The sequence below is a fragment of the Meles meles genome, chromosome 21, assembly GCF_922984935.1.
Source record: "Meles meles chromosome 21, mMelMel3.1 paternal haplotype, whole genome shotgun sequence".
Taxonomy (NCBI): domain Eukaryota; kingdom Metazoa; phylum Chordata; class Mammalia; order Carnivora; family Mustelidae; genus Meles; species Meles meles.
The window spans coordinates 10,962,328-10,974,865 of NC_060086.1; the positions used below are offsets into that span (position 1 = coordinate 10,962,328).

Genomic DNA, 12,538 nt, shown 5'->3' on the forward strand with positions numbered 1-12,538 from the left:
TAGCAAAAAGATTGGAGATGGTTAAAGTGGCTGGCTGTAGGGATCAGAATACCTTGCGGAACAGCCGTGTCAGGGAATGCCTTGTGGCCCTTTAAACATTTTGTGGAAGGATATTTAATGACATGGAAACGGTTCACACGTTTTATTGGGCGAAAAAGGCAGGTAGCGAAACTGTATGGGTTGGATCATTATATATTTTTTTAATATATTTATTTATTTATTTATTTGACAGAGAGAGAGAGAGAGATCACAAGTAGGCAGAGAGGCAAGCAGAGAGAGAGGGAGAAACAGGTTCCCCACTGAGCAGAGAGCCCGATGCGGGGCTCGATCCCAGGACCCTGAGATCATGACCTGAGCCCGAAGGCAGAGGCTTAAACCACTGAGCCACCCAGGCGCCCCAGATCATTATATTTAAAAATTGGATGAAGGAGCTACTATTATTATTCCTACTGGACTGACGGACATAGAACTATTGCCTAGTTTGCCCATGGTCACTTGGCCAGTAAGTAGAAGAGGCAGGACTTGAAGCTGTGGTTCTAGAACCGGGCCCTTAGCCACTTCGTGGCTCACTCTTTGACACACACAGAAAGGCTCCCTACGAAAACAGGACAAGAGATCATAACTAGGTGGTGAGATTATGGGCGCTTCTATTACTTACCTGATTTCTCTGACCAGCGTATGTGACTTCTAAAGTAACCCAGCTGATGAAGTTACTGTAAAAATGGAAAGGTTTGGAATTCTTTCCTTCCAGTTGAAAAGATGTGTCCAGAGGTATCCACTGCGAATTTCTTTTTTTTTTTTTTCCGATGTAACAAGAAATCCCAATAATCACCTCCATGAATAGATGAATTTCCTCTGAACTTGCACTTGCCACGACAGTGTTATATTTACCATTAACTGGACAAGTGTGTACCAGCATCAAAACCAGAAAATGTCACTGGGATTTGAAACTCTGTGGTTGCTACATTTTCAGGATGACATCAAAGCATCGATAAAATAGTTTGTGTTTTAAATGGAAGATTTAAATCTGTGAAGCTTTTTAAGATTTGTGTTTGTCACGTCTTGGCATGAGTTTCTCGTCTGTAGTCTAGTTATGAAAAGATTCTGGTTTCCATATGTATATTTAAAATACTCTGAGTCATGGACCCAAATGAGTAATAGACATTATATCTGTATCAGATTTCTGCTTTGTCATACCCTCCACATGAAGCCAGTGCATTTCTTTTAGTACTTCCAGTGGTAAACACATTGAATTGGCAGAATGGCTTTCAATTTAAATATTCTTCCTGGTGTTTTAGAATTAATTTTCAGCAATGACTGCATTGGAATGAAAATGCGTGTTTGATTTCACAGGACACTTAGGAAAAGCGTCCACGTGTGACTGCTCATGGGTGTGTTTGTATCTGGGGCTTGTGAGGGGCGTTTGCACATTGACTGTGAGATATACCATCGTGGGCGCTCTTAGAAGAGGTGAAATGCTGGGGCGCCTGGGTGGCTCAGTGGGTTAAGCTGCTGCCTTTGGCTCAGGTCATGATCTCAGGGTCCTGGGATCGAGCCCCCACATCAGGCTCTCTGCTCAGCGGGGAGCCTGCTTCTCCCTCTCTCTGCCTGCCTCTCTGCCTACTTGTGATCTCTCTCTGTCAAATAAACAAATAAAATCTTAAAAAAACCAAACCACTGTATTGAGATACAATTTACACACTATGCAATTCACCCATTTAAGTGTAAAATTCAGTGGTTTTTGGTATATGACGTAATTAATTTTTATTGTAAAATACATATATAACAATTTAGCATTTTAACCATTTTTAAGTATACAGTTCGGTGGCATTAATTCCATTCATAATGCAGTTATAACTGTCACCACTGGGTATCTCCAACACTTCTTTTAAATCACCCCAAACAGAAGTTCCGTAACCATTAAGTAATGACAGCTCATTTTCCCCTTCCCCAACCTCCTGGTAGCCTCTCATCTACTTTTTTTTTTCCCTCATCTACTTTTTTAATGAATTTGCCTGGTTTCGATGTTTCATAAAGGTGGAATCATACAGTATCTGTCTTTTTGTGTCTGGCCTCTTTCAACTTAGCATAATGTTTTCAAGGTTCATTCAGGTTGAGGCGTGTGTCCGTTTCTTTCTGTGTTACGACTGAATACTGCTTTATTGCACGGATACACTATAATCTGTTTATCCGTTAATCAGTTGATGGGCACCGGGGCTCCTTCCACCTTCTGGCTGTTGTGAACAGTGCTGTGATGAACATGGATACACAAGCATGTATTTGAGCCTCACTTTCAGTTCCTTCAGGGTATACCTAGGAGTGGAATTGCTGGCTCATGTGGTCATTTTTTGATTACCTTTTTGTTGTCTTTTTAAATTTTAACGCTGGTACTTTTGATCTCCACCACGTGTAGGCAATGATGACTAAATCCCGACCCGTCACTGGCTGATTCTAAGATGCGTCTTGTTTGCGGAGAGGTTAAGACGCAGGCCTTAGAGTTGATGAAATACTGTATTTTGATATTTCATAAAGCTGGATACCCTTAAGAAGTGGTGGGTCAGCATGCCTCTATTAGAAGATTTTCATCTGAATATATTCTTAAATCATTTGTAGAAAAAGATACAAGTTCTCTTTTATAAAGGACTACATCTTGTTTGTACAGTATTTGGGGCAAAACCCAGGAAAATATGAAGGAAAGAAATAACCTGCCTAGCCTCTCTTTCAGAAATATTGCTATTAATTTTTCACTCTGATTTCTCAATTACTTTTCCAGGCACACATGTTTTAGCTTAATTCTTCATCTTTAAGCTCCCTGACAAAAAGTTATGTATATTCAATTTTGAGGCTCCGGTAATACTTGCTATAGAAAGTGAAAGCTGTCTGCTTGTTGCTCCCCTCCCTCCTGCTCTTGCCCCATTAACCCATAAGATAACTTGGTATATGAGTTAAAAATAGGAACCTACAGATTTTGTTCTATGCCTGTATCAACATTTATTACCATTATTTTATTGTCCTTGTATTCCATTGTCGTGGGGTCATACTAACATTATTTTCTAATTTGTTTTTCAAATTAGATACAGATCTACTCTATGCGTAAGGAGAGCTAACGATATCATTTTATTTCATCCTTAATTAAAATTTTTGTTCTTAAAAATTAAATACCTGCATATGGTAATAAATAAAATAGCCAAGTAATATGGAAGAGATTAGGTTGAAAAACTGACCATACCTCTTCCTGCTTCTCTTTGCACCCCTGCCTTTCTATCTTTAGTTTCTTTAGTAACTCCGGATACAAATTTGCTTCTCTGTGTTTACTTAATTTTGCACAACAGCGTGACTCTGCTGTGAGAACTTCCAGGTTTGCCTAGATTCTTTTAGGAGGTAGCTGGCATCTGAGTTCTGATTTTCCATCACTGTCCCCTTCCCGCTTTTGTTTATACGGATCACGTCTGCTTGTCAGACCGGCACATAGTCCCTGCTCCATTACTGAATTTCTGCCTGACCCGTTTATGCCTATTCCTTGGTTTTGTCCACCAACAAATCCAGGAATGTACTAACTCCACCCCCTGCCACCATATCACGTGCCTTTGTTATAATATTGATACGGCTGTAGTAGGTAAATTCTCTTTTAAAAACTCCTAAGTATGGGATGTTAATGCTATGTACAAAGAACAGAAAAATATTGAGAAGATCCCATTAAAATGTTCGTACGATTTTAGAATAAGAGCTAAAAATGTCAAGTTCCTGTTTATAGAAAGTCATATTTTGCCTATATTTTATGCAGAGTGTAGATTTAAATGGGATCAAAATTCATAATCCTAATATGTTCCTATAAAAGGAGATAGCTTATGATTCCCTGTCTTTTTTATTTCAGCTACACACCATAAGATACGTATTTTTATTCCCCTCCACCCTCCCCAGTATCATATTAAAATCGTCCTTAAGCTTGTCTAGACATGGGAAGGCGAACTAAGAAAAATGAAGTTACTGTATATTTTGTATATATTATTTTCCCCCTTCATGTAAGATAAAATGCTTGGATCTTTAGATGTGGAATTCCCACTCGTATTACAAAAATTGATTGCACATCAGACAATAGCTTTATCTATTGTGTTTCAAGTTGAGATTTAATTGTGCATGTCTCCTGTAGTGTATTAATTTGTATGTTTCAACCTCCGCTCATATATGAGCCAGGAGCACAGTATCTCAGCTTTTGAATCAGTGGAAATGGCATGTTAGCATTGCTGGAACATTCTTACCACTACTCCCCGCCCCTCCCCCCAACCCTTCTTCCTCACCAGTTTCTTTAAGACATAATAGTAGCATTGCTCCTTATCAAGAATCAGGTTCATAGGGGTGCCTGGGTGACCCAGTCAGTTAGGCAGCCAACTCTGGATTTTGGCTCAGGTCATGATCTCAGGGTTCTGAGATCAAATCCCATGTTGGGCTTCATGCTTAGTGGGGAGTCTGCTTGAGTATTCTCTCTCTCTCTTCCTCTGCCCCTCCCCTGCTCATGCTCTCTCTCTCTGTCTCTCAAATAAATCTTAAAGAATCATGTTCATAGGTAACTTTTCAGAAGATTGATTGAACTGAGCTCTAAAATGAAAATAAATGGCAGAAAAATTTGAGTGTGGTTAAAAATTGGATACCTCTTCATCTAATTATTTTTAAAAAATCACTTTACTAAGTAAAGGGTTCTTTTGCCTGCCAGATTTGTGTGGCCTTTAATTTTTTGGATTTGGGTTTAAGATTTGATGAGTATCATCTTGTATCTCTCTTTGACTCTGAATATTCTTGTTGCTTTATAAGTCTGTCTACATTTCTTCTCCAGTCCAAATCATGTGATCTTCCTTGTCTATGAGTTCGGTCTCAGTTTGATCACTGATAGAATGTGTCCAGTAGTAACTCATCAGCTGTTACCAAGAGCTAATGATTGTCATTCTAACAAAGATACAAACCTCATTCAAATAAATGTGACTCTTTTCATGCATCACCTGGGAAGACTGGATATATATTTCTGTAATGTTTGGCTCAGAACATTTATAAAAATAAAAATGCAGCTGCATTTTTATTTATTTATTTATTTTTAAAAGATTTTATTTATTTATTTGACAGAGATCACAAGTAGGCAGAGAGGCAGGCAGAGAGAGAGTGGGAAGCAGGTTCCCTGCTGAGTAGAGAGCCGGATTCGGAGCTGGGTCCCAGGACCCCAGGATCATGACCTGAGCCGAAGGCAGAGGCTTTAACCCACTGAGCCACCCAGGCGCCCCGCAAATGCATTTTTAAATTGAGATGCTAGTTGCTGTCTTCTTTTCTTACTAGACACAGTACAACATCTTTCCAGCACGAAATTCATAGATATCCCGGCATCTGGCCTGTTGTTAACCTCAGCGTTTTTAAGTGAACAGTTGAGTATGTTAACCTTAAAAATCAATCTGTCATTTGTTTTACCAACAAAAAATAGTTTTATTTGATAATAACAGAACTGCAGTTCAGAACAAGCAAGTGATGATGTAACCATAGGCAAGTCCAGCAAAAGGACAAGAATATTATTTTATGGAGAAGAATTAGGAAGTTGAGAGGGGTTGTTTTACAAAAGTCCAGTGGAGAAAAGCAAGAGTTCAGAGTGATGAAGGTTTCTCATTGGCTGAGTTGCCGGGATGGTCCATTTCTTGTAGGGGATGCGATGTCTATTTCAGTATTGGGGTCTGTAATTGAGGATTCTTTCCTGTTGAGGATTCTTCTAGTAGAGGACCGTAATTGACCTTGAGTTGTAGGCCTCTACCTTCCAACCTCCCCTCCTGGTAACCTGAGTCCACTTTAGCTGGGTTTCCCTTTATTAATTTTCACAAGTATTTATAAGCTTTATAATTATTTATAAGTATTTATAAGCTTCAGTTATTAATGATAATTCTAGACCAGTTTAAAATACAAGGCAGAGACTCTTGGTTTCAAGCATTGTTCATGTCAGTCCCTCAGAAACCATTCTGGTTCAGTTGTTAGAGCTCACGTTTTCACCGTGTACCTTTTCCACTTTGGTGCTCGTTAGCCCACATGCCCGAAGAGCTCTAAACTTCATAAAAACAGAGTCTGTTGATCACACTGAAGAGATTACCCTGATAGTTTTAAGAGCAAATCAATCTTATCGTATATGTTTAGAAAGAATATAACATGTTGGCATTGTTTAAGGGTAAAAATCTTCATAGAGTGGTATCTCTATGCTGTTCATCCTACCCTTGTGACAATGTTTTGGTTCAGTACTTTTCTAAATAATTTTTTTTAAGATTTTATTTATTTATTTGACAGAGATCACAAGCAGGCAGAGAAGGAGGCAGAGAGAGAGAGGGGGAAGCAGGCTCCCCGCCAAGCAGAGAGCCCGATGCGGGGCTCGATCCCAGGACCCTGAGATCATGACCTGAGCCGAAGGCAGAGGCCCAACCCACTGAGCCACCCAGGCGCCCCTTTTCTAAATAATTTTTTTTTTCTAAATAATTTTAAGCTGATAGTTAATAGAAGAAAAAATAACCTATGGATGCAGATACCAATTAAGTTGGTAAACAGCGGGTAGGTACAGTCTCAAAAACCTATGCATGTTTGTTAGCTTTATTAAAATTAATTCATATACCATAAAATTTACCCTTTTAAAAGTATACAATTCAGTGGCTTTTAGTATATTCGCATACTAATGTAACCAACACCAGTCTTATATTAGAGCAAGTTTTTCTTAAGTTTTTATTTCACTCAACCTGTGCTCCTCATGACAAGTGCGCTTCTGAATCCCCATCCCTGATTTCACCCATCTCCCCCGCCCTCACCCATCAGCTCTTTATAGTATAGAGTCTATTTCTTGGTTTGTCTCTTTTATCCCCCTTTGCTCGTTTGTTTCTTAAATTTCATGTAGAGTGAAATCGTATGGTATTTGTCTTTCTCTGACTAACTTATTTCTCATAGTGTTACACTTTGCAGGTCCATCCCCGTTGTTGCAAATGGCAGGAAGAAATACAGAATGTTTCACAAATGTGTGTGTGATCCTTATGCCGGGCCCGTGCTAATCTTGTCTGTACTCTTCCAATTTTATTTATTTACTTCCTTGCTTATGTATTTGGAGTGCAGATGTGTGATGGGGGAGAGGGAGAGAGAGAATCTTAAGCAGGCTTCACACCCAGTGTGAACCCCACTTCAGGTTTGATCTCATGAGCCTGAGATCATGAGCTGGAATTGAGAGTTGGAGGCTTAACTGATGGAGCCCTGCAGGTGCCCCAGTATCGTTCCACCTGTGCTCCCGAAGTGAGCAGGAACATTTTCATTACTCTAAAAAGAAACCCTGTACCCATTAGCAGTCATTCCCCGTACCTCTGTCTCGAGCCCCTGTCTCTATGGACATCATCTATTCTGGACATTTCATAGCAATGGAATCATGCAATATGTGGGTTTTTCTTTCACTTAGTGTAATGTTTTCAGGGTTCATCCATGTTGTGTGTATTAGCACCCCATTCCTTTTTATTGCTGAATCATATTCCATCGCATGGGGATACTGTATTTTGTTCATTTTTCAGTTGATGGACATTTGAATTGTTTCATTTGGGGGCTGTTGTAAATAATGCCGCTGGTGAAAATTCATGTATGAGTTTTGGGAATATACCTAAGCGGAGAATTTCTGGGTCATGCACTACTCTGTGTTCAACATTTTGATGAACCGCCAAACTATTTTCCAAGGGGGCTGAACCATTTTTCAGTCCTACAAGTAAAGCCTAAGTGTTCTGATTTCTCCACATCCTCACCAGCACTTGATATTGTCATATTTATTTCAATCATCCTAACGGGTGAGAAGTAGTATCTAACTGTGGTTTTGATCTGCATTTCTCTGATGACTAATGATGTTGAGAATCTTTTCATGTACTTCCCATTTGTATATTTTCTTTTGAGAAAAATCTCTTCAAATCCTTGACCCTTTTTTTTTAAAAGATTTTATTTATTTATTTATTTGACAGCGAGAGAGAGAGAGATCACAAGTAGGCAGAGAGGCAGGCAGAGAGAGAGAGAGAGAGGGAAGCAGGCTCCCTGCCGAGCAGAGAGCCTGATGTGGGACTCGATCCCAGGACCCCTGAGATCATGACCTGAGCCGAAGGCAGCAGCTTAACCCACTGAGCCACCCAGGCGCCCCCCCTTGGCCCATTTTTAAGTTGATTGCCTTTTTATTACTGATTTTTAGGAGTTTTAAAAACATTTTTATTGAAATATGCAATGTTATATTAGTTTCCAGTATATAATAATTCAGTAATTCTGTATGTTACTCATTGCTCACTACAATATTATTGACTATATTCTCTCGTGTACTTTTCATCTCTGTGACTTTCTGTGTTTTACTAGAAGTTCACGCATCTAAATCCCCTTTATCTTTAAAAAAAATCTATATAAAGATATCTATCTATATATTTTTTTAAGATTTTATTTATTTATTTGACAAACAGAGATCACAAGCAGGCAGAGAGGCAGGCAGAGAGAGAGGAGGAAGCAGGCTCCCCGCGGAGCAGAGAGCCCGACGCGGGGCTCGATCCCAGGACCCTGGGATCGTGACCTGAGCCTAAGGCAACGGCCCAATCCACTGAGCCACCCAGGCGCCCCAAGATATCTATATTTTGTATCCCTGTAGATAAAAGGGACTATAAGGACTTTTTAATATATTTTGTATACAAGTCACTTATCAGAATTTTCCAATAGTTTTGGAGTATTCTGTAGACTCTTTACTTCATAGTGGCCTCTGAAACACCAAACTTTTTAATTTTGATCAAGTGCAGTTTCTGCATTCTTCCTTGTCACTTATGCTGTTGGCATCATATCTAAGTAACCATTACCAAACCCAAGACCAGAAAGACTCCACCTCTATATTCTTTCTGTAAGAGTTCTGTAGTTTTTTGTTTTTTAATGATTTTTTTTAAGATTTTATTTATTTATTTGACAGAGAGAGAGATCACAAGTAGGCAGAGAGACAGGCAGAGAGAGAGGAGGAAGCAGGCTCCCCGCGGAGCAGAGAGCCCGACGCAGGACTCGATCCCAGGACCCTGAGATCATGACCTGAGCCGAAGGCAGCGGCTCAATCCACTGAGCCACCCAGGCGCCCCAAGAGTTCTGTAGTTTTAATTCTTGCATTACCTTTGCATGACCTGTTTTGCATTAATTATTATGTACAGTGTGAGGTCAGGCTCCAAGTTCATTCTTTTGCATGTGGATATTCAGTTGTCCTGGCACCATTTGTTGAAATGACTGTTCTCTCCTTGTTGAGAGACCTCCATTATTGTGGGCCTCCAGTCCTATTTCATTGACCTATGTATGTCCAGCCTTACGCCAGTCCCACACCATCTTGATTACCATAGCTTGGTTGTAAGTTTTTTGAAATCGGTTTAAGCATGAATCTCCATCTTTGTTCTTTTTCTCTCAATATTGTTTGGACTTCTGGGTCCATTGAATTTCCATACAAATTTTAGGACCACGTTGTCCATTTAGGCCAGAAAAAAAACCCCACCACCACCACCAGCAACAAAAACAACCCCCCCCCCAAAACCCCAAACCTCAAAAAACCAAAACCCAGCTGGAATTTGGAAAGGGATGGCATTGGGTAGATGCCATCTTATTTTAAGTAGTCTACCAAGTCTTTCCTATAATTGTGTTCAACTTCTGGAGCAGGTCTCAGTTATTGGGAGTGTGTGTTGAAGATTCGCATCTTGGCGGATGAATCAATGCACATCTGCAACTCGATTATTCGGAGGAACACAGAACCGGCACGATGTATATATTAAAGTCCTTCTTGGTTTGGTTATTGAAAATGTATGTGTGGCATCGTCTGGGCAGCGTTTTGGCTTTGCAGATTTTTTTTCCAGAACTCTTTCAACCAGTGTTTTGAGATCAGTGAAAATGTGATAACATGAAGACAAGGAGAAGCTGTGAGAACTCGGGTTCTTCAGGATGTTAGCTGTGTATTAGGATGGTGTGAAAGGCATTGGTAGTTGTAGCAGGGGGTAAATGATGTTCTGGCTGCTTCGCTACCCAACCCCTAACCCCCACTCCCGCCCCCGCCCCCGCCACCACTGCCCCCATCTTGAGGATGCAATTGTCTTAGAAAGCAGGAAAACGCTTTCTAAGAAATTGAGGGTTTTTCCTGTCAGGTCAGTCCAGCAGTGTTCTCTTGCTATGCAGAAGGTGCAGAGCTAGCTGCCACAGGGGGTGGAAATGAGAGGAAGACCTCCTTGGACTCCAGATAGATCATTCTTCCTGCCTCCTTCCTGCCTCTTCCCATTCCTTCTCATTTCGACTCCAGCGCCAGAGTTTATAGCTTCCTAAAAAAAAGCCTATCTGATCCGCATTTGGCTGTTGTCCACAGGGTAAAGTCTGAATTCCTGAGCAGTTGCAGGTGAGACTTTCTAGTCTGGCCCTCCCTCTTTCTCCTCCTCCTAAACCAAACATCCCTTAGAAGCACACCCTTGGCCCTGAATGCATCGTGCCTCTCCATCAGGTCCACATTCCTTGTCTATGGAGAGTGACCTCCCCCACCTTCCTGCAGCAGAGTCTGCACAACCTTATTTGTATTCTTTGTGTCCTTGTCTTTGCTGCTGCCAGAAGTGAGAGGCAGAGACTCGGGTCACCTCTCTTCAGTGGCACAGAGCCTGGCCAAAACAATTCTTTTTTTTTTTTAATTTTTTAAGATTTTATTTATTTATTTGACAGAGAGAGATCCCAAGTGGGCAAAGAGGCAGGCAGAGAGAGAGAGAGGAGGAAGGAGGCTCCCTGTCAAACAGAAAGTCCCATGTGGGACTCGATCCCAGGACCCTGAGATCATGACCTGAGCCAAAGGCAGAGGCTTAACCCGCCGAGCCACCCAGGCGCCCCAAAACAATTCTTAAATGCTATTGTAAATGAATGAGGTAGCGTACCTGCTCAGAGGACCTGATCATCTCAGGAGCTGGGAAGGTAGTCAAAGGGCTGAAAATCCCTAAGATGTGGCTGGATGGAGAAACGCGTATTGTGCGGCTCAGCTCTGTAGTTGCTCTGGACCAGGCACGGTGCAAATACAAATCTGTCCAGGTTTACTCCGCCACAGAGCTTAGTGTTTTCGTGCACTTTCTAGGCGTACTGTGGTGTTTTCTGTGGCAATTCTCGTTCGGTAAAGCTCCTGGCAGAGTATCTGTATGATTAGGGGGCTGATGTGTGGTGACACAGGACAGAAATATGCGTCAATTAGTGGTGAAAACAAGAAAGGGGACTGTTCCGTATGGTAGGCTGGGTCATGTCCTAACAGATTTTTAAAAACTATTCCCTCTATGTCTTGAGACCACCTGGCACTCTGGGTTTGCTGATTATCTAGCTTTGGCGCACATGTTCGTAGACGGGGTCCTTCGAGTGCAGCTGCCCTTTGTAATGACCGTAAGATGTTCATCTGGGACTAAACAGTATAGTTTCCCTGTCCCCACCTCAGTTTCTTTACTTTACCAAAAATTGGGTAATTATCTGTTACAGTTCAGACTTGAGGATAGGCTTTAACTCCCAAGGGGAAGAGGGTAGATTATTTGATTTATTCTTATAGTAAATTTAGCTTTTATTGTATAATGACTTTATAAAATTTCACTGGTAAACTTTTGTGTTTTGGTCTATGTGCATTTTACATAGAGGCGTCTTAGGACGGTAGCAGTGAAAATTGTACCAGTGGCTAACTCACTCAGGTTTTGTCCAAAGAGACCTTTACTTCATCTTGGTTCTTAAAAGGTACTTTTTTGCTGGGTAGAGAGTTCTGGGTTAGCAGTTATTTTCTGGAAGATGCTCTGTGGTCCTCTGACTTCCCCCGTCACTCTGGAGAAGTTCGTTATCAGTACTCGGAAATGAGCCATCGTTCCTTTGTTGTGGCCACGTCTAAGATTTTTCTTTTTGTCTTTCGTTTCCTGCAGTTTCAGCGTGATATACCCCGAAGTGTGTTCCTTTTATTTATTCTGCTTGGGCTTTCTGATTTTATGGGTTGATGCTTCTCATCACTTCTTGAAATTTTCCCAGCCAGGATCTCTCTCATTGTTTCCCCCTCCTCTCTTAACTCTCCTCTCTCTGAGAGTCAGACTCCCGATAGACTTAATGTTGAGTTTCTCACTGTAACTGTTCATTTTGCTCCGTTACTAATTTCTTAAGGTACGAAGTTGGATTTTTCACGTGCATCTTTTCTAACAAAAATGTGTGTATGTAACATTTTATGGATAACTGTCATGACCTCTGGTTGTTTTAAAAGGTATAAATTCGGGGACGCCTGGGTGGCTCAGTTGGTTGGACCACTGCCTTCGGCTCAGGTCATGATCCCAGAGTGCCGGGATCGAGTCCCGCATCGGGCTCCCAGCTCCGCAGGGAGTCTGTTTCTCTCTCTGACCTTCTCGTCGTTCATGCTCTCTCTCACTGTCTCTCACAAATAAATAAAATATTAAAAAAAAAAAGGTATAAATTCGGTTTTTGTGTATTTAGTCACAAGAAGCTAGCTAATGGAGATTTGCTTTTTCAGAATTCCCAT

General features: G+C 41.0%; 1 protein-coding gene and 1 non-coding gene across 5 annotated transcripts in view; one reads left to right on the plus strand and one right to left on the minus strand.

Moving 5' to 3' along the window:
- Nucleotides 1-12,538, plus strand: part of SMURF1 (SMAD specific E3 ubiquitin protein ligase 1) — a 108,262-nt gene that overhangs the window by 33,696 nt on the left and 62,028 nt on the right. The gene's annotated exons all lie outside the window — the stretch shown is intronic.
- On the minus strand, nt 6,996-7,101 carry LOC123934310. The gene has a single exon (XR_006816776.1). It is a non-coding gene; the product is annotated as a U6 spliceosomal RNA (small nuclear RNA).